At 42.9% G+C, this 22,816-nt stretch overlaps 1 protein-coding gene across 16 annotated transcripts in view; it reads left to right on the top strand.

Annotated features, from left to right (window-relative positions):
* Positions 1–22,816, top strand: part of ANKS1B (ankyrin repeat and sterile alpha motif domain containing 1B) — a 321,126-nt gene that overhangs the window by 233,555 nt on the left and 64,755 nt on the right. Inside the window, exon 1 of one of the 16 annotated variants that reach the window (XM_053406687.1) lies at positions 20,795–20,937. The exons of 12 other annotated variants lie outside the window; for them this stretch is intronic. The gene's annotated coding sequence lies outside the window, so the exon portion shown is untranslated. Of the gene's footprint in view, positions 1–20,794; positions 20,938–20,973; positions 21,064–21,311; positions 21,593–22,816 lie in introns of those variants that run through there. 3 more of the 16 variants (XM_053406683.1, XM_053406684.1, XM_053406685.1) reach the window with 3 other exon arrangements.

Below are 22,816 nucleotides of genomic sequence, written 5' to 3'. Positions count from 1 at the left end.
CCTATTGCGGTCTGGCCCAAAGGAGATGGTAGAACCAAGTCATTCACTGTTGGCACTACTGTTAAACCAGATGAGTCTCAAGAAGTGTCCAGAACCCTGATTAGTCCTGTTGTATTGGATGAGTTTCAGTTAGTAAGGCTTAGAGATATGAACAATGTGTTTGGCTTGATCCAGATGACCACTTGTGCTCTTGACCCTCATGGCTAATAAAAACATGCAAGGAGGGGCCATCCTGCTGGGCCAGGGTGGTGACCAGTGCCTTCTTACAGGACAGGAAGTAAAACTACTCCTTAAGAAACTCTCCTTGGAATAAGAAAACCTAATTAATTATTGACCTGTTGCTCAGCTCCCCTTCTTGGGCAAGATCATTGAGTAGTTAATCACAGGCCAGATCCAGGCTCTCTTAGATGAAACTGATTTTCTAGATCCACTTCCGTTGGGGTTTAGGCCTGGTTCTTGCACAGAAACTGCCTTGGTTGCCTTGTATGATGTCCTATGTCAGGAGAGAAATAGGTTTTCCTGTTATTCCTTCTTGATCTCTCAGAGGTTTTCAGCACCACTGGCCATGGGATTCTTTGGAGCAGCTGAGCTGGGACTGAGCAGCACCTTCTACAATGGTTCCAGCTCTGCTTTGATTTTGATTTTCAAAACATGGTACTTAGGGAATATTGTTCAGCCCCATGGAGCCTTGAGTTTGGGGTTCTGCAGGGTTCAGTTTTATCCCCTCCCCCCAAGCTGTTTTACATCTACATGAAACTGCTGAGTGGGGTCATCTGGAGTTTGGAGGACTTTGTCAGCAATATGCTGGTGACACACAGCTCTGCCTATCATTTACATCTGCAAACAAGGCAGTGGATGTACTATATCAAAGTCTTTCCTCTGTAATGGACTGGATGAGAGCCAATAAACTGAAGCTTAATCCAGGAAAAAACTGAGGCTTTATTAGTGGGTGGTTCCCTGGACCAGATGTATTAATTGTGGCCTGATCTATACTCACTCTGAAATAACATGTACTTAGCTTTGGGGCACATCTTGATCCATTGCTGTAGTGATAGACTCAAGTGACCTCAGTGGCACGGCATGGAATACCTAGCGTCCCAGCTACACTCCTATCTGGACAAGAATGACTTAACTTCTGCTGTCTATGCTTTAGAAAGCTCTAGGTTGAATTACTGCAATGTATTATGCATAGGAACAGTTCAAAGGTGGTTCAGAAACTGCAGCTGGTGCAGAATTTGACAGCCAAATAGCTGAATAGGGCAGAATGGTCTGAACATATAACACCAATTCTGGCATTACTACATTGACTACAAATTATTTCAAAGTGCAGGATTTGACCCAGGGCCAGCCCATCTATGAGGCAGGGCTGGGGCAGCTGCCTCAGGTGGTGAAAGCTCAAGAGGTAACCTTGGTAGGGGCACTGTGCCTACCCTACTATCTCCAATAGAGGCAGAAAACAAGTGGCAGTGGCAGCTTCCAGTGAGATCTTGCCAGAACCCACCATTGTTGTTGCTGCACAACCCAGGTAAAGGAGGCTGGGGGTGGCAGTGGGGCCGCGATTGCAGGGTGGTACCTTCGTGTTTCACCTCAGGCACTGAAACAGGATGTGCCATCCCTAGTTTGAGCTATAAAGTCTTATATGGCTCAGGACCCCAAGACTCCCAAGGATGGTCTCTCCCCACATGAACCAAGTTGGATCCTGCAATCATAATCTGAGGTTCTTCTCAAAGTGCACCCTTCACAGGAGGTCTGGAGGGTGGTAAATGAGAATAGGCCTTTTCATTGGTGACCCCTGGAATGCTTCCCCAAGGAGGCATGCCTGGCACCATCTTTATTTTTAGGTACCAGGAAAATACTTTTCTCTTTACCCAGGCTTTTGGTTCTTTATTTGAAGGGGATCATGCACTTGTGGCCTCTTTTAGGGGGGTAGAATCTGTGTTTATTTTAATTGGTTTTAATGAAAGACATTTTTGGTCACTTTTGTGAAGAATGTGACTAACAGTTAATAATAATAATTTTGTTCACCAACATTTAATTTTCCTTTTTAGGAATATTAATTCGTCTCTAATCTTGAAATAATTCCCATTGGTAAAGTGGGAAATTATTAAATTTCATTGCCTCCTTTATGGCTGTTAAGAAACTCTTTAAAATGTGAATTGACTGTGAGCTGATACTGCAATGTCATATACACTAAATAGCTTAGGGAGTTGAGAATTGCTGTACTAATCTGAGTTCAAATGCCTACATATCTAAAATACTAGAGACGGGAATCTGAACTTATTTTTAATTTCATTTTGAAACATAGGAATGGCACAATTTAGATTGATCATGACTAAGTAGCAACTTTCAAAACCCAAGCCCAATATTAAAATATGCATTGTTTCTCATAGGAGACGGTAAGAAGGGGAACTCCCTTATGAAAACCTACACAGTTTTATCCTATTAATGCCAGATTTTTCAATTGATAATGCCTTGGATCCACTGGGAAATCCATATTAAGCTAGTTCATCTAGAGGGGTCCAATACACAACTGCAGTTGTGTCCAATGCACAACTACCACTGCAGTTAGGGCAGCAAAAATAATTAGACAATGAGAATGTATGGTGGTCACAAATTCCAATGGTCTTTGTAATATATCAGTTGCCCCGCTTCTATAGAGATGTCCCATCACAGCATGGAAAACAAAATCCTAACTACTTCAAATGTGTCCCTGTGTTGAGATACAACAGCCAAAAAAAGGGAAGAAAAATGGAGTTCATGTGATAAACTGTTTTGAATACTGAAAGCGTTATAGAAACTGTTGCATGGTTATGTATGGCTATGCATAATTTATGCTGTGTAGGCATTATCTGGGAGAATACCATTACTACCTTTTTAAAAATGATGCCTGTAGAAATCAGTGAAGATACCGCTTCTTGTATAATTCCCTCCATAGCATTTCACTCAGAACACTGGCTATGCTCACTGTAAAATAAAGAACTAAATGGAAAAAAATGGTCCTGGATTAAGGGATATGCATAATTAGTCATTAAACTGTGAAATTTAATAGGTTCTTAGCTAGGGCACCTCTGAAATGTATTGTGGCATTGAATCTTAATAAGAGTTCCTTGTGAAACAATTCTGTGACTCTACTCTCTCTGCTGGTTACTTAGCCCCAATTCCTCCAAAGAAATAGTTGCATGCCTGCCATTTGAAATACAATGGTGTGGAAACTAGCTCACCTCTTTATGTGAAGCTGCTTACCAAGAAAATCCAGCAAGTTTCACTCTATTAATTACCCCCCTCCCAAAACCCCCCCACATTAATGCATACTAAAAATACTTTCTTTCACATGGCAGTCTGCTGCACATAAGTGGTTGGCCATGTGGAACACTTTCCAAATTCCCAGCTGCTGCCATGTTTGACTTGGGTCTGAGCCACAGCAGTAATGGAGTCGTGTAAGCACCCTACCTCTTTCCAGTCTATAACCAAAGTGGGAGAGTACTAGCTGTTTCCATGTCCAGGATTGGAAAAACTGTTTCCCTTTGCTTTTCTAAACTATTAAAGAGCCAGAGATAAACTGAAGAAGGGTCTGCTTCTATGTTTTCTTTTTCTCTTCAGGAACTGAGGGAAATCCTGGCGCAAGTTTCAGAGGGAAATGCCTTGAGACCCTTAAGTGATAATTTTGTACCTTGAGTCAAGGTTATCCAGGGGGTAGCAGTTTCAACCTCATACTTGCACACAACCAAATATTAGCAACATAGAGCAGCCCACAATATATACTGGAAGCATGTTGGTTATGAATTGGAAGAAGCAATTCAGTCCTGCTTTGTAGAGACATGAAAGAGGAAGGAATCAACGCTTCTGAATTCAGGCTAGATCAGAGTGAGGAAAGCTTTATCCCCCATGCTGAACACTGAGAAGTGACAAGGCACTTGAAAAAATATGGCAGCTTTTCCTACAGTACCTCAGCTGGGTTTTTGTGTTTGTTTGCAAATATAGTAATATGCCGTTACCTAAAAGTAATCATTTAGTAGGGTGGACACTGGACATAGCACTGAATAGATGCAAGTTGTTGTTGTTGTTTAGTCGTTTAGTCGTGTCCGACTCTTCATGATCCCATGGACCAGAGCACACCAGGCACTCCTGTCTTCCACTGCCTCCTGCAGTTTGGTCAAACTCATGTTTGCAGCTTCGAGAACACTGTCCAACCATCTCGTCCTCTGTCGTCCCCTTCTCCTTGTGCCCTCCATCTTTCCCAACATCAGGGTCTTTTCCAGGGAGTCTTCTCTTCTCATGAGGTGGCCAAAGTATTGGAGCCTCAGGTTCAGGATCTGTCCTTCCAGTGAGCACTCAGGGCTGGTTTCCTTAAGAATGGATAGGTTTGATCTTCTTGCAGTCCATTGGACTCTCAAGAGTCTCCTCCAGCAGCATAATTCAAAAGTATCAATTCTTTAGCGATCAGCCTTCTTTATGGTCCAGCTCTCACTTCCATACATCACTACTGGGAAAACAATAGCTTTAACTATACGGCCCTTTGTCGGCAAGGTGATGTCTCTGCTTTTCAATTTCAGAAGCTTCTGAGGCAGAAATTTGTGACCTTTAAGCAGTAATCATTTATCTTTGATATTTTTCCTTTGCTTCCAAGCATAACTCCCAAAGCAGTTTATGAAAGATGCAATCACACAATTTTATTGTATATTTTATCCAAATTTTATTGTTTATTTTATATAGACTATAAAACATAGCAAACAAATATGTAGCAGAGAATTGTAAAAGAACAGTGCTGTAACAAGATATTTTTTCCAGCTCCATATCACTGTACTGGTTGTTGTGTTTATCTTGCTCATTGTTGCAAATAATTTAAAGTTTATCTCAGATATTTGTGTATTACTTCATGTGTAACTTACTTACATATAGAAATTCTAGGACTAGAATAAATATACTGCTTCACCATAGTACTGTGTAATTTTCATATGTTGTATCAAACAACATTTTGAAAGCGGCATAATTAATGGTTGATGCTGAATAACCTTTTACTCACGCAGTTTAGTTTTATCACATAAATGCCAAGATAATGAATTTATACGCAAGTGCAGTTTGGAAAATGGCTTGGACTAAGATACTGCTTTTCTTGTTCATACCAAGTACTATTATTAATCAGAAACAATATAATTGGAATTGATTGGCTTGTTCATATATTAATCTTTTGCTTGACATGAATCAGGTCCTAATTCAATTTTACAAAAGAAGTAGGATATCCAGTGTGAATAGGTTGCCATGATGAAGTTAAGGGTTTTCCCCCCATTATATAAACCCAGGTTGTAGACTTTAGATGTTTAGTAACTTTTTTCTATTAACATTTCTGATAGCCATTTCAGTTTCGAAAGACTGTTCTCCCCTCAACAGCTCTTGAATTGTTAATGATCTAAAAAAATATTGATAGTGTCTCTTTCAGCTTGTTAGTTGTTCAGCTTGTTTCAGCTCCTTTGATGGCCTAGAATAAGGCCTAGTTGATGAAAATAACAATGATTCAATTATTTTTCAAAACATAAAGGGGGCCGTTGCTCTTGCAATAGAGTGTTGATAGATTTCTGGCCGTCATGTGTAATTATTTTTGTTACTATGTCAATGAATCCAAGGTAACACAGCCTTGGGTATTTACAATTGTAAATGATTGTAAATGGGTTCAGTGGGCTTGCTCCCAACTAAGGTGGAAGATTCTGAGACTAAACATTTGTCCTACTTATGTTGATGTAGTTTTTTGTGTGGATTTCTTCTGAACTGGATATCATTTTTTCTGGATTAGCATAAGGACTGGAAGAAAAGGTTATTCTCACAGGCCACATTCATGTGTAGTCAAGTTCAGTGTAATACTGAGACCTGTTTTGGAAATACACTGACAGACTGGAAGGAAAAGAGAGGTGACAGGTGAAGACAAATGCAATTGGAATAGTAACATGTACAGTTTAGTGCCAATCTTGGTGTTCTAAATCTAATTTTGGAACCTATTTCAAGGTCTCAGGGCGGTTCACGATACAAAATTACAATATAAAAAAATACATAATAATACATAATAAAAATAAGAACAGAAACAAAACAATAATACCCCCTTCCACAGCACATTTTAAAGGGCCCCAGACATAACATGCACACAAATATGTACACCAAACACAGCAAGTAGTTTGGAAAACACATATTTCCCAAACCTGTGCCTTGAATCTGCAGTCAACACAGGGCAACAGTCTATTCTGACTAGTTGTGTGTTTGGCAAGGTTTTCCAAACAGTTGGTAGGCAGATCTTCCTTTCCCCAGCCTTTAGTCACAGAGGGAAATGCTGGTAATCTTTAGTTTGGAGGCACCAGGAAAAATGAAGCTGAATACATTCTTCTCTACAGTTCAAAACTGTGAGCAGGCTTTTGATACTTTGGGGAACATGAACCATGATTAAAATCTTCAAGTCTCCTCTGCACATACCATTCTGAGGTTATCTAATAAGCAGTCATCCCACGAGGCTGGCAAAAACTGGTAAATTTGATGTTGCTGCAAACCTAGAAGGCTGGTGTAAATAACTAGAAAACACTCAGCTACCACCCCGCCAGGCTGAATGGTTGAGACAAATGTTCTGGGTTATGGAAGTGGAAAGTGTAGTTAAGAGAGAAAAAGACAGACTCCTACAGCATCTGGTACCCGCTTCTTAACTGCTGTTAGATAGATATGGTTCTTAAACAGATCTGACATTATTACTTTACAGATTCTCTGCAGATGTTCTCTATAATGGGTGTCTTATATCCCAAATAGTTTTAGCCTGTTGAAATATTGCCTAAGTTTCTGGTTAATTCTATATAATATGAATCAGAAAAGATAGAAAATGTGTTCTTCTGAATCCTATATACTTCTGTGTTCTTGATAGAAAAAGCATTTATATCAGATTGGGGGGCATGCACACCTCTTTTGTTATTGTAAAAACAGGTGTTAAAAAGTTTACAACAGGTAACAGAGCAAATAGCATCAGGTGACTGGAAAAAAACCAAACCAAGCCAAACATTAGGGAAATAAACCAATGGGTGAGAGAGAAGAGTACACAATGTCATAATTTACCATAAAGCCATCTGCCTCAAACCATTTAGTAGGGGTATTTCCAATTAAAATAGGATTAAAATCCACTTTATTTAGTTAATGGACTAATTGATTTTCCAGATTAATACTCAAAGAATTAAAATTGTTAGAGTTAAGCACAAAGCATTTGAATTTAAATAGCATAATTAAATATTTTGATACTGAAGTGGGAAATGAAACAATTCTGAATATGTACAACCAGCAGCAGTGAGAAGAAAGCACTGTAGTTACAAATGTCAAGAGGGAGGATGTCTATGTTGCTCATCTATTAGTTGGACTGATCAGATGTTAAATAGCCTATCTATACCAGTCCTCACTGTAAACAAGTAACTAACATGCACATGTTACTAATGGGTAAGGAATAACGTGAAAAGTTGAGGTTCAGTAGTGCCTTGCAACAGTTTGAACAAAATAGCTATTATTATTACTACTATTGTTGTTGCTGTTGTTGTTGTTGTTTCAATTTATATCCCACCCTTCCTCCCAGAGGAGCTCAGGGTGGCAAATATTTTGCAGATCTTCTACCTTAGTTAATGGGTTACCCCTTCTTACTTTGCATTTCAATTATTACATTTCTTTGCTGTACCTGAACCAAGTTCCTTGTAGTCTCTTGGGTTTGGCATCATGTTCTGCATTTGACCCCCTTCTGTGATTTTGTATTGGCGAGGTTTATGTTAGTAAAGCATTTTAATTACATTCCTACTGTCGCTTCAGTGGTATTGAAACTTAATAAACTGTAACTAGGTCACCTAATGGGGGTATACGTTTGTTCTCATAACATTGATCTTAAGTAGGATCTGGTGTGCAGATCTAACATAAAATGTTAAAACCCATCCAGAAATTGCAAAGAGGTAGCCTAGTGTGCAAGAACTGTGTGAAGGGCTCATTAAATGAGTGTTAAGGGACAAAAAAGGGCAAAAATGTAGGTGCAAAACTGTTATCAGGTAGATATTTTTAAATAGTCCAAATCTAATTAGCTGAATTCAATAAAATAGCTATCAACAAGCTTTTGCTGAAGTTAATAATATCCTTCCATAGTCTTCTCCTCTCAGGCTAAAGAGCAGTAGTCATTAAATAATCATGATATTGTCAGATAGGGAAGGGATAGAATTCTAAAAATCCCATAATATGAGGAACATAGCACATTTGCGCACTATAAAGGCAGAGCTACATCTGATTCCAGTGTAATTAGGTCTCAACCCCAGAATCATACTGTTCATGAGAGCCAGTGTGGTGTAGTGGTTAAGAGCGGTAGTCTCGTAATCTGGGGAACCGGGTTCGCGTCTCCGCTCCTCCACATGCAGCTGCTGGGTGACCTTGGGCTAGTCACACTTCTTTGAAGTCTCTCAGCCCCACTCACCTCACAGAGTGTTTGTTGTGGGGGAGGAGGGGAAAGGAGAATGTTAGCCGCTTTGAGACTCCTGAAGGGGAGTGAAAGGCGGGATATCAAATCCAAACTCTTCTTCTTCTTCTTCTTCATTAGCCAAGGTCCCCCACTCCTCCATATGGGTTGTCTGGAAAGGATAGCATTTTTGAATATACGGTAGATTGACTCCAAGTACAGGAGACAGGACTGCTGTGTCAAAAGGCATCATCCTAGGAAGGGTTGGACTCATTTACTGCTATTGCGTAAACGACTGTGTAAAGACTGTAGCGACACTTTCCACAGCCCCACCTTCCTTGAATTCTGACTGAATTACTTTGAATGCAAAGACTCATTTAACTGATTATTTTTATAGTATGGCAACTTTAGCAAAACTCAGGGGTAGAGCACTTTGAATGCAAATGGTCCCAGATTCAATCTCTGGCACCTCCAGGTAGCATTGGGGAAGAATCCTGCCTGAAATCCTGGCCAGTCACTGCCAGTCAGTGTAGACAATACTGAATTTGATGAACTAGTGGTCTAACTTGGTATTATGGTAGTTTCCTGTGTATTGGGAACTTGTAAATATTTTGCCTCACACAGGTTGTCTAGGTTATATGGATAGTTCTCCAACTTAGCTTTCTACGTCCATTAGGTCCACTGACTCTGTTGTGGCAAACTATGGCAAATATGATAGAGCCAACCCACACAATGTGAAAATTTTGCACGTTGTTGTTGAGACATGAGAGGTGACAATAGATAAACAGTTTTACATAAAATATTTCTAGCACTAGAAAAGCTTAGTTGTTGGATTCATTTTCAGCAGATGGTGGGTTTTCACAATTGAAAGAAAAGAACAGGCGTCTGTAGAAGTCGTACTACCATGAAAATTCCAAAGTCCTTTTAAAAGTATGGGAGAAATGTTTAATATTTCCTATTCCGAAAGTCCATCTTCTACTAGTAATTATGTCAGAATGCTGACAGTTTGGGGACAGTTTGGGAGGATGCCATTTTAAAAAATATAATATTCAATGTAGTAGGTGGTTCATATTCAAAGCCCAACAGCAATGGCTAGTCGCATGAGATATCCAGGGTCATATCAGGACCTGACCTCTGTTGGCTTTATTTTGCAAATTTTAAGAACTGATGTTTTACCCTGTCAGTCAGTGTCACTTTCTTGAAGGACATTCTTCAAGAAGTAAAAGGGGGAATAGTAATATATGCTACTGCCATTCATTTTCCTTACAAAAATATTTTCTAGCTTATTTTTTCAGAATTTCAGCACTTTGGTTTGATGTTTTTAGATTGACCTGTTTCAAACATTCAACCTGTAGGTAACTAGGTAAAAGTATGTGCTATTATTATTATTTATTTGCAGAATGAAAGTTGAGCTTATATGTCAATGTTTGTTGGAATGAGCCCAAGGTGTAGGAGAGGCACACACTGCAGCAAGGGGAGGGAGGGATGCAATTTTTGCTGATTTCTTCCATCCCACCCTATTCCAGTGGCTCCTCCAACTCTCCATAGCAGCTTTCCAGATGGCAGCAAAGGGAAGGAGGAATCAGCAGAAATAGCTCCCCCCCCCCTGCCCCACTTTTCAGATGAGAGCCTCCTACATGTGCAATTCTGTCCATCAGAACTTTGGATTCAACTTATAGCGGTGCTGTCAACGTTTCCCTTTTTTTAAGGGAAATTCCCTTATTCTGAATAGGATTCCTCGCAAGAAAAGGGAAAAGTTGACAGCTATGACTTATAGTGCAGAAATGCTTCCCAAGTTAGAAGAAAGATAACATAAGCAGGGTGAGGAGATTTGATTGTTGAAATTCTGTGCATATAAAACAAACAGCTGGATTATACAAATAGTGTGGTTTTACAATACAGTTTGAGAGTGTTTTAAAATGGGGATACTGTTGCACACCACCTCAATCTCTGAGCAGTGTGAGATTCCAGGGGTTCCACCTGTTTACCCAGGACTCATGTTTCCTTTTGGAAATGAAGCACAGTGGAGACTGTTGTGTCTTTTAGATATAGGGTTTATTTACACATATACACAACCAGCTCCTATGCTGAAGGGGTTCACAGCATCAATATCTCAAAAGGGCCTTCCTTCTCTCATAACCACAGCCTTGAATTCCAGCAGAAATCAAACATTGCTCTCTGACCCTCTCCTTGCTGCTTTTTCTCCCCTTCCTAGGTTACTTAGCAGCCAACTCTGCTCTTCAACCCAGGCTTAATCCTTATAACCATCTAAGCATTGAAGGAGGGGGCCATCTGTTGTAGCTTTAAGAACTATGATCTATCCACATACAGCTGAATTTAGATGGAGGGGTTCCAGATCTATCATGGTCATCTCAGTAGGGTTTGTTCCCCGCAGCACTGGAGGCATCTCTCCCATCCTGCCTTCAGCAAGCCAGCCCAGATCGTTCTGCCCTTTTTTCTCAGCTATTTCAAGCCTCCTGCTAAAGGCCCCAAACCCTTCCTATGATGGCTTGCCCAGTTACCCTGACAACCTTCCAAATCCCCTGTCTCTCTTCACTCCTCAGGGCAGGGGGGAAGGACAGTTCTCTTGCATTGCCAATGTCCCTCAGTGGCCCTGTGTTGCTTCTTAATGGCCCTAGCTTGGCCAGGTCATTTTCTTTGCATAGGCTAGCCCAGGAATTCCTCTGCAGCTGTTATTTCCCCTTCATATCCCAAATATTCAAAATCTTACCATTTATTCATTTCTAGGATTTTGAGGGTCCCTTCCTCAAACCTACAACAATATAATAATAAACTGCTGGGTCTCTTCCTGTACAAAATGCCAAGAGAAATATAAGCATCAAAATAATTTAGTGATTTCCAAACCTTTTATATAAAGAAGTCTAAACTAATTACTTCTCAACCTGACAGCAGCTTAAGAACACTGCCAAAATTTACCTGTTTTGCTTGCAAGTACAGATTACATTTTTTCTTCTCGATAATTATGTGCCAAAAATAGCATAGGAGTAACAAAATGTTAGCAGAAAGCATTTTGTTTAATTTATCCAGGGATGCGCTGTATAGATATACCACCCAGTTGCAATCATGTTATTTGGTTTAATCCTATTTTACTGAAGTAGAAGGAGCTCATATGATGTGCACAATATGAAAAACAGCATTGTTATTTCAGCCCTGAATGGGAATCAAGATCACTTGGTGTCCTGCCATTTGCTTTAATTGCATAATAGGCAGATGAGAAATTACGTCCCAGTACAATGAGCAGAACTTCCAACATAGACTTCAATAGCTTTAAAGAAACTCTTTATGCTATGTATTATGACACCTGGTTGCACTGCACTGATTTACAATACAGTACATACAGAATGTAAAAGGCAGTGGTAAAGCAGGTAAAAGAATAAAATGAAAAATATTTAAAGTTATTTTTAAATAATTTAAATTTTTTTGCTCCTAGAGCATTTAACAGGTTAGTTCATGGGTAGGCAAACTAAGGCCCAATCGCCTTCTAAATCCGGCCCACGGATGGTCTGGGAATCAGCGTGTTTTGACATGAGGAGAATGTGTACTTTTATTTAAAATGCATCTCTGGGTTATTTGTGGGACCTGCCTGGTGTTTTTACATGAGTAGAATGCATTCTTTTATTTAAAATGCATCTCTGGGTTATTTGAGGGACCCGCCTGGTGTTTTTACATGAGTAGAATGCATGCTTTTATTTAAAATGCATCTCTGGGTTATTTGTGGGGCATAGGAATTCGTTCTCCCCCCCCAAAAAAAATATATAGTCCGGCCCCCCACAAGGTCTGAGGGACAGTGGACCAGCCCCCTGCTGAAAACGTTTGCCCACCCCTGGATCTGATTCTCTTACACTGTCCTATTTGAAGTGTGTTGCATTTACCTGTCTCAGGGGACAATGGAAGCGTATACCTTCAGGGGTGAAGTAAAACCCTTGGAGAGTTACAGTCCCTGCTGTGGCTGCAGAGACTGATACAGGAGAGACAGGTTTCATTGCAGATAGGGCAAAAAAAGGCATTTGGTTTTGCTGCTACAGGTGCACCATGGTGTTTCTTCTGTCTGTGCTGCTCCCAATAGTAACAAGATAAGGATTTATGGTACAGCCTTTATCCATGAAAATTAACGAGAGATTTGACATTGCCTTTAAAGGCATGTGGATTGCACCCCCTAGGCTATGTGTATACACATACAGCAGGATGAAGGAAGAGATACTATGAAGTACTTCATACCTATAAGTGCAGCAAGTTATGCACTTCAGGAAAATCCACATTGAAAGCCCTCCCAGATTTGTGCAGGTTCCCCTAGCACAACACCTATACTTTCCTACCATAGTACCCCACTTTAGATAAAGAAACTGCTGTACTGACAAGAAATTCTCATACAGCTGCCACATGTGCATTCAGTAATTCCATACACTTTTTAAATTGGCAAATAAACAGGGCAATATAATGTAATGAAGAGATTATGTAGATTATGCTGGACACATCTGGAGCAAAGCTATCAATATCAATGACAGGCAGAATCAGGCCAATTTCATATTCTAGTCAGCAAAAACAACTTCAAACTGCTGATTATTCTGAAGCTCCTCTCTTTTTTATACTTTAAATGCAGTTGTTAAATTTTCATTTTCTGTCAATGCTGAGACACATTTTCACTGAATTATGCAAATTCTGAATCTCTGTGCTTTAACAAAGAAAATATTTATCTCCAACTTCCAAACTATAATAGAACAAGGTTACTGAATGTTATGGGCTATGTTTTGTGCAGTGTGAGAGACCATTCTAAGAAAGAAAGACAATACTCAAGGGAGCAGATAATGCAATCTAGTTTAACATAAATCTGGCATAGACTTGTATTCCTTTGAGTTTGCTATTTTGCTGGTCACAAGCCAAATACAGTCCACCAGTCATGAATGAAGGGTTATTTTTTCTATTTGCAGTGGACTAAAAAACAGGCATAGTCAAAATCCTTGAAGGATGTAATATAAGGCTAGTAGATTGTGGAGGGGGGGTTGGGGGGTGTCATAGGTTATACACATAAGCTCTAAAAAAAAGAGACCCCACCTGCCAGTCACCTGACATAACTATGAAGTCAGCTGATTGTGCACTTTGAAGCCTCAGTTTTTGGGACTTTTAAGCACAGCACAAGCTATTTGAGCCCTTTTGCAAACAGAACCATACTACTCTTTAAATTTCCAGAAATCAGGGGTTCAAAGAGGAGGGTGGGATTGTTTATGAAAGAACTTTAAACAGCCCTGCACAGCTGTTTGAACATCTGGTTTTCAGAGGTCCAGTGTTCTTTCTCTTTCTAAAGTGAATAAGGTGGTGGTGATAGTGTTGCTTTGTGATTGCTGGTGGAAGATGAGATTGGATTACTGGGCTCTAAGCCCTCTTCATTGGGAATTGTGCACATGGAGTCATTTTCCCACAGGACTAGGACTACAGGACCTAACATCCCTAGTTTGAAACTTTGCACATGAGGCCTGCTAAGGATAAGAGGCTTGTTGATGGGAGGAATAGTTTGCAGGGCATCATTTTCCCACTAAGCAAAGATGCTCTCTGCCTTCCTGCCTCCCATAAAGGATGTTTCTGGGGAGCAATTTGGGCAGAGGCCAGTGGCTTATTGGATTGGAGAGAGAAGAAGATGCGACCAGGGCTATGTTAGCTTTGAGCCTGTTACCAAGCATTTGTTCAGAGGTGCTTTCAGAGGAAGATTTTTCCTCAGAACCATAGCAGGGTGAGAGAGGGTTAAATCCCCATCCATATCTGCTGAGACCCTGATAACTGTCAGGGAAGCATGTAATAATGCATTTTTTTTAAAAAAAAAAGCTTGCACATTAAATGCAAAGTTGCATTTAACTTCACGGCTAGTTGGCCCTCATTTTTCTTCTCAGCATATAAAGCGCTCTAGGTCAAACTTGTTTTTATTAGTCAAGCTAGTGCTGTCTTACCCAATTACTAGATGACCTCTCTATAAATAACTTCTACATTTTTTCAAGGACTAGGGGAACAGACACAGATCACAACCAGAAAAGGATCTGTGAACTTTCTAGTCCTTGGCACTTGTGTTGCTGCTGTAACACTGGGATATTTACATTTCTCTGTAGTATTGTATCATGTTTTTTCTAGGATGATATTCTGGACTGAATCATCATCTGTCCTAGCTTTTCTAGTTAGCCTTTGGTACTTACATTTTAATTTCTCTTGGGTACAGCTCAATGGTTGTGTGACTTTATGAAGAAGTTTGTTCTGTCATTGAAACCTGTGTGCTGTCTATTCTGTAATTGTTTCATTCCATGGGGAAGACTGCTCTACTCTGCCATATCAGGTGTGTCCAGACAAACCTTTTATACTGTTTTCTCTATGGTTTATCCATACATTTGTATCATAATCATTTTAAATGGGGTATATGCATGACATCCTTCTTTTTTTGCAATAACCACATGCTTTTTTCCCTTAATCTATTTTTCCATTAATGCAGAAAAAATCTTACTTAAAAAAAAAAAAGATTCAGAACAGCAGTGCAAAAAAACGTTTTAGTGTGAATGTTTTTAGCACTTCTTTGTACTTCTACCCTTCAGGTTTAGGTGGGTTTGATTTTAACATGGACAGTGATTTATTGTGCTATCTACTAACTGTACTTCCTGCCTTCCAGTTGCTCTCACTTTGTTCGCACCTGAGCCATTTTATTTTGGTCCACCATTACTGCCAGACATGTTTTTACTTCCATTTGTACCAATAGTGGTTCTGAAAAGAACTCCAAGGGTCTCCAGACAGTGAGTGGGAACAAGTTTCTTGTTTAAAATTATTGTTTAAAATAAATGAATTGGACATTAATTGAGAAATCTGTTATCTCTTTATCTCCTTTGCCATCCTGATTCCCTCCAGATGTTTTGGACAGATGGGAGATGTAGCCCAAAACATCTGGAAAGCAGCAGATGGGCAAATGTTTCCTTAGAGACTGAGTGAAGGGCTAAGTCATAGTTCAAAAACAAAACAAAACCACAGCAACAGCGGCATAGCGTGGGTTGTCAGCACCCGGGGCAAGGCAAGTAATTTGCGCCCCCTAACCCAGGGCAAAAATGAAGGGACGCAGGTGGCGCTGTGGGTAAAACCTCAGTGCCTAGGACTTGCCGATCATCAGGTCGGCGGTTCGAATCCCCGCAGCGGGGTGCTCTCCCGTTGCTCGGTCCCAGCGCCTGCCAACCTAGCAGTTCGAAAGCACCCCCGGGTGCAAGTAGATAAATAGGGACCGCTTACTAGCGGGAAGGTAAACGGTGTTTCCGTGTGCTGCGCTGGCTCGCCAGATGCAGCTTGTCACGCTGGCCACGTGACCCGGAGGTGTCTGCGGACAGCGCTGGCTCCCGGCCTATAGAGTGGGATGAGCGCACTACCAAGACTGGCCCGTACGGGCAGGGGTACCTTTACCTTTTTTAACCCGGGGCAAGGCAAGTAATTTGCGCCCCCTAACCTGCCGCCGCTGCCAGCTTCTTCTTGCTGCTGCCTGGGCTGGGGTATTTACGGTAAGGTAGCCACGGCGGTGGCGGGTCCGTGTCAGGTGATCTGAGGCGAGTTGCCGCTGGCGCTGCCGCCCAACCGACGCCGCTTGCCCGGAGGAGGAGGAGGGCAGAGAGGCGAGGAAAATGCAACATGGCCCAGCAGCTGCAGCGGCGGCGGCAGGGCTGTGAGGAGGGGCTGCCTGGCGCGCCCTCCACGGCCCTGACGCGCGGGGACCGCAGCGAGCGCTGAGAGCCGCTGCCTGCCGGACGCCTTCAGCCCGGACGCGCACACAGCTCGTCGGTTCCGCGAGACATGGGGCTCTGCTACAGCCTGCGCCCGAGGCTCTTCGGCGACTCCGGAGGCGGCGAGCGCCCCCCCAGATGTTGCGCCCAGTGTGGCCGGCCCCCCCTGCACCCCCCACGCTACGCCACTGCACAGCAGCATGGTCTCCTTTGGGACAGACTGCCTTAATGAATGGTGCTGCATCATGATCTACACTCTCCCACCCTGGAATGCCCCTGGGAATCAGGATTGCTTACACACTCTCATCCATCCAAAAACTGCTTCGAACACTGGTTCAACAGTTTCACAACCTCCCTGGGAATAAGGAGCTGGAAAAGAAAGGTAGAGCTTAGTGTGATCTACATACTGATAACACTTCAGCCCTAATCTCCAGATGACTCCCCACCTACCCAGCAGTTTCATCTGGATGTTGAAAAGCATGAGACAAGACAGTAGCATATGCCAGTCTGGTGCCCAGATGTCATGCATTACAATTCCCATCAGCCCAAGGAAACAGTGCTATCTCTGAGAACAGGAATTCTGCAGAAATTGCCTCCTGAACCCAACCCAGACCTGCTCTAGAAGGGACCTAAGTTCATTATATTCAAAGCCACAGAGAGGTCCAGTGTAACCAATCCAGTTGCACTCCCCAAATTCCTTGGCATTAGTCATCCACCAGGATGACTAAGGTTCTATCTTGAAAAAGCAACACATAAAGCTGAAGTGAGCATAACATGAGGAAAACAAATTATATCCGAGCCTTTGAGAAGAACAAGTAGAGGAAAGAAAAAATACCAGACCCACAGGGGTTAGCGCAAGTGGGGAAGTAGAGAAGATCATGGAACTGAGAAATTATGTACTTTTATCAAAATGTAGCAACATTTCATTTCATTTCCACCAGTAATCTGCTTACCTTTAATACCCAAAGTACTCGTTAAGAGGAAATATTAAACTGGAAGAGACCAGTGCAGGCCCTTGCACTCATTTCCATACAAGCCAAATTACCAGGCAATTAACTCCCTTGCTACATTTTTCCTTATTAGAGATGTTTTTATTGCTAAATGGAATACATTTACTAAAGTAAATAATCCTTTGGGAATCTTACTTGTAGCTGTTTTGTTTAATTATTGCATTTTAGATTTATTTAAACATCGATGTAGAAAAAAGTTGCTTGACTGAAGGAAATGAAACTGAAGCTGTTGAAGAGAGTATATAGGTTTTATTTGCCCCTCTGCATCTTTGGGTGCCTGTTACTGTGAGTGACCATTATTCCTCTCCCATTTTGTTCACTATTTATCCTTTTTTCATGGCAAGCAAGAGTCTGAAAGGGTTGCATTTTTGCAGCAATCACATTGCACATAGTCCAGCCAAACACATTTGAGTTCCTGTGGTTTCATAAGGAGTTAAGCGAGTGCTTAATAACCATGGCTACTTGCAATTTTGTGCACTTGCAAAAGTGAAAGCCTTGGTTGAAGAACCTGGATACTGCTACCCCTTGATTGCTCTGCATTCATAGAAATTTGCTACTTTAGGATCCTCCACCACCATTTCCCCTGCATGTTACAACCTCTGTAATGCAGCTTCTACACTATATGTTGTTTGCTGTAGGGACTGAAGGAAGTAAAGGATCTTATTTGTATGAAGTCATTTGTATGAAGTCAGAGATGTGGGGTTGGTAAGTTTAGATACTAGGCAGTAGGCGTCCCCTCTCCTTTAGTGTACTTGTCCTGCTTGTCTTATATTCTGGTCTTCCGAATCTCTGTACTTTGCCCTTCCTTTTTCCCTAGCAAGTATGATGTTGTTGTTGATGATGATGATACCCCACCCACCTGGCTGGATTTCCCCAGCCACTCCGGGTCGCTCCCAACAGAGGACTAAAAATAGATTAAAACTTCAAACATTAAAAACTTCCCTAAACAGATGCATCTTTCCTCTTGTGGGTTCATTTGAGATCATAGAATTGTAGAGTTGGAAGGACCCTAAGGACCATGTAGTCCAACCCCCTGCAATGCAGAAATATACATCTCCCCAAACCTGCAACCTTGGCATTATCAGTGTTGATGAGATAGGAAGCTACTTTCTGCAAATACTTCAATAAGGGATAAATATTGCCCTGGGGGAGAAGTGCCTTTGACACTCCCCTCCCCCATGGTCAGCTTTCCAAGGCTACCTTTTTATGGTGCCTGGTGCAGGTGTGATGTTGGGGGCCCTGCCGCTGCCCTCTACAAGGGTCCATCCATGTGTATTCAAAGCTGGTGACTGCATGTGGGAATTATTGCATGTACAGACTCCTCTCTCTTGCAGTTGCCCTGGCATTCAGCACGATCCAGGCTTGCTTTTTCTGAGAGTACCAACAAGGTTTCTTTTTACTGTTGGTTCAAAACATTTTCAGGTGGTGGCTTTCACAGTGCCAGTTCTTCACTAGGGAGTACCAGGACCAATAACTAGAAACACTTAAGGGACATTCTGAAACAGCAAGAAAAATCACCCAGTGATTTCACTACATACTGCAAGTGGGTTGAAAGAGAATCTAGGCTTAGATTAAAGAAGCAATGCAAAACATAAACCAAGAAGTTCAGCATTGGAGGAGCATGCTCTAATGCTTAATGGCTATTACACTCTTCCTAGCGGCACACAACTTGGCATTCCATAACTTTTAGCAATATCAAAAAACAGAACAGGAAAACAGGGACAAAAAAAGGGAGAAGACCTGTTCTTTATGTTTTAAGTAGTCTTAATATTCAGTATGGCAAGTACCAGGGGAAAAGTGATAGAGGAAAGAAATGCAACTTTGGACACACCACTTACTGTTGGTATTCTTCAGCAGATATTTGCTGAACAAATAGAATATTTCAGATGAAAGATGAATTAAACAAGGATTGAAATTAAACCAGAGATGAATGAAATGCAAAAAGGGATCAGAAATAACATAGAGGTGTAGATGACTAAGTACTGACAGGACTGAGAGATGAAACTATGGCAAAACTTGAAGGAACAACTGGTGAAATGAAAGAACCTGCTATAAAAGTGAATGGAGAAATGAAGCGACTAAATGATAAAGCTGAGATTTTGGAAAACAAAAATGAAGTTATAAATGCAGAGACTGAGAAAGATCTGGATAATCTGACATAGATGGAATTGAGAGAGGAAGAGTTCTACCTATGACATGACATGATCCCAGGCTATAAAGCTATTAAATCTCTGTCATTCTTTTTGGAAAAAGAGTGGAAGAAACACCAATGAAAGAGTCAATATTAAGGCTGGAAAAACATGGCAAATGCACAGGAAGTAGAAACTGGAATATACAGAGCTGGGTGTGGACCAGTAATAAGAAAGGGATTGTGCAGTATGATCTTAAGATACGATCACAGCAGAGCAACTCTTATATGCTCAATATGTATGATTGGCAGGATTGCTTGCTGAAATTGTTGCAGATAAAGCTGAAACTATTGCTGACATTTATCAATATTATTAATTGGGATCCCCTTTTGGACTTATTGTGTGAAATGGAAAGTGAACGTGATATTTGAGTGGAAAAAATAGAAAAAATGCTCGTTTGTAGAAAGTAGAATAGTTGAATGTTATCATAGAGCAAATGTTTTGAATAATTCTTTTTATGTACCGGTAACTGACAGCTGGAGAATCCGGATCCCTTTCTTTTTATTTCACCCCCTTTTTCTTTCTTTGTCTCTTTTCGTTTCTTTTCTTTTTCTTCTTTTTTCCTCCCCTTTTTCTTGTTCTATACATGCTCATTTACTTTTTCTGCTTTTGTTTTTCTATAGACTAGGTGTTTTTTTAAATCTTGCTGTATTATAAAAAGCTTATATATATATATATATATATATATATATATATATATATATATATATATATATATATATATATGTATGTATATGAATGAGAGAAAAGAATAGGAAGAGCACGCAGCACCAATCACAAGGTGTTTTCCCCATCCCTGGATCCCAGAAAGGGACTAGCAATTTAGACCCAACCTTTTTGTTTTAACAACGTGTGAGCTACCACAGTAGAAATGCACCTCCTCCGTGCAGAGGTGTGTGTGTGTGTTGTGTGTGTAGGAGTGCTTAAATGTTACTGGAGGAAACCGTGGTGGTGGGATGGGACACACAGAAGCAGAGACTGCCTCACTTTGGCAGCACAACATCAGAATTGCCCCTTGATTCGTGTAGCCAGCAGCTACGCGCGTCAGTCTCCCCGCCTGGTTACAGGTGCGGCGCAGTTCGCTTTTAAATGGCTACTGCGTTACTCCCGGCCCTTTGAATCCACTCTACTACTGAATTGTGTCTGCCTGTGTGGCGGTGGATGCTCTGCGCGTCACGCTCCGCGCCGGAGTGGTGGCATTTGCCTCAGCTGTGTAGGCGCCCTGAGGGTGATCCTCTCTCCCCAAGGCTGCAGCGCGGAGGCGCGTGAGGGCCTCTCTCCCTCCCTCCCTCTGCGTCTCCCTGCCTCAGCAGGGTGTAATCAGCATTTTCATGAACCTCCCTTAGCTCCTCAAGCCGAAGGAGCGGGGAGAGTCCGGCCCTGGCGGAATAGTGACAGGTAGACCTCTGGCGGCTGAGGCGAGGGCGGCGAAGCGACAGTCGCTGCAGCGGGGAGGGTCGCTTTGGGTGGCGGTATGTGGGCGCCCGTCGAGCAGCCCGGCAGCCACTTCCCTCTCCGTGTGCAGGCGGGAGCGGAGGAGACACACGGTGAATATCCATAGTAACAGGGGATGCGGGGGGGGGGGGGAGGCGCAGCGGTAGATCGGCAATCTGCCCGGCCGGAACCAGCGCGGCGTACGGCCCGGACCTCTCCGCTGCGCACGGGAGAGCCCGGTGAGTGACGACGAGCGGCCGCGGCCCTCCTTTGGCGGGACGAAATAACGGGGTGGGGTGCGCAGGGAGCCGAGCTGCGGCGGCAGCCGCTTTTCCACCCCGGCACGAGCACGCGGCCGGGAGCGCGGGAAAAGGGGGAGAGGCGGCGGCGGCACCGGCGGGGGATGGGAGGCGGGGGGCGCGCGCTCCCCTCCCTCGCTCCCTCTCGCCCTCTGTCCCTCCCTCGCTCGGCGGTGCCGGCGGCTGGATGGATGGGGGGGGGGGGGAGGCAGGCAGGCAAGGGAGGGAAGCGCTCAGCTGCGCTGCGCTCGGCTCGGTTCCGCTGCGGCGTCCCTGCCTCGTTCGCCACACGGCGGGGAAGGAAGATGCACAAAGGAGAGGGATAAACGCTGCAGAATATAAATATCCCCGGCTTGGCAGCCCCCGCCTGCCCGCTGCCGCCGCGTTAGCTTCGCCTCGCCACCGTCGCGGCCGCCGCTTCGCTGCGCCTAGGTGAGACCGACCGACCGCCCGGCCGGGGAACTGATGAGTAAGCGAGTCGCTGTGTGAGGGGATGGCTCGGGAGGAGGAGGGTCCGGGCTCAGCCAAGGACGGTCCCTGCCTCGGGCAGCCGAGGGGGGCTTCCGCTCTTAGGCTGCAGGTTGGACGAAAGGGTAAGGAGGTGCCGAGCGAGAAGGAGCCTTCGTCGCTCGGGTCCGTCTGGCCGCCCCTGCCTCGCTTCGCTCTTCAGGCTCTGCGCTGTGCCACAGTGGAGTGGACATCACCTCAGAAGGGCAGCTTCCCTCCGTCCCTCATTCCCCCCCCCTCCAGAAAACAAGCAGTCTTTAGGAATGTCGCCGGTGCCTAAAAATAGCCTTTTTAAACGGAAAGAAAAAAAAATTGCAGAGAGACAAAGAGGGAGCAGGAGAGAGATGTGCCTCGCCTGCCATGTAGTTCTAAGGAGCGCCTGATGGAAGTGGTCCTGTCGTGTGGCGGGCGGCGAGTTTTCCTCGCCTCTGAGTGCTGCTGGGGGAGGGGGACCGGGAACGCTTCATCTCCAGTGCGCTCACTCCATGTATTTTTAAGCAGTGATTAAAAGTGGGCATGTACTTTCCAGCGATACACCCTGGAGAGCAATAACGCAGCGTGCGAAGCCTGCAACTGCTTTTTTTTTGTTTGGTTTGGAGGTTGTGTCAGCGTTTATATTGCACAGGGGGGCTTGATAACATTCGCTGTGGTCTCAAACTTGTCAAGGAGTGGAGGGCGATAGGGTCTCGGGTTTGCAGAGAGGCTCTTTTCGTCCTTTCTGTTCAGATATTCTCAAAGAAAGGGGCTTGACTGCCTCTTCTCAGGTTTGGCACACCTGCTGATTGAAAGCATCCTTTCGTCTATAACATAAAAAAAATGACATTTTAAATGCCATCCATTAAATATTTTGTATTTTGGCCCGCCTTTTGAATGAACTGGACACAGAGGAGATGGAAACAACGTGCAAACCTTTATTCCTGCCATATCTGACTGGAATGCTACCGTGTGACAACATACTTATACAGGTAGCATTCTCTTAGGCCTTAAAAACAATTGCTTGACAGTGGTGCAGTTTCATTTATTTCAATGAGATTCTGTTAGGATAAGTAGTTATTGAGCTGGTTGGCTACTCAGTATCTTACTACTGCATGACTGTAGGTATATACGTACATATATATTTCCTAGGGGAAAATGTACGTCATCATCTGTGAAGTGTGCAGCAGTTGTTATTTTATTGCAAGCTGTA

This window comes from Podarcis raffonei, chromosome 10, assembly GCF_027172205.1.
Source record: "Podarcis raffonei isolate rPodRaf1 chromosome 10, rPodRaf1.pri, whole genome shotgun sequence".
NCBI classification, from domain to species: Eukaryota; Metazoa; Chordata; class Lepidosauria; order Squamata; family Lacertidae; genus Podarcis; species Podarcis raffonei.
This window is presented reverse-complemented; position numbering and strand designations above follow the sequence as displayed.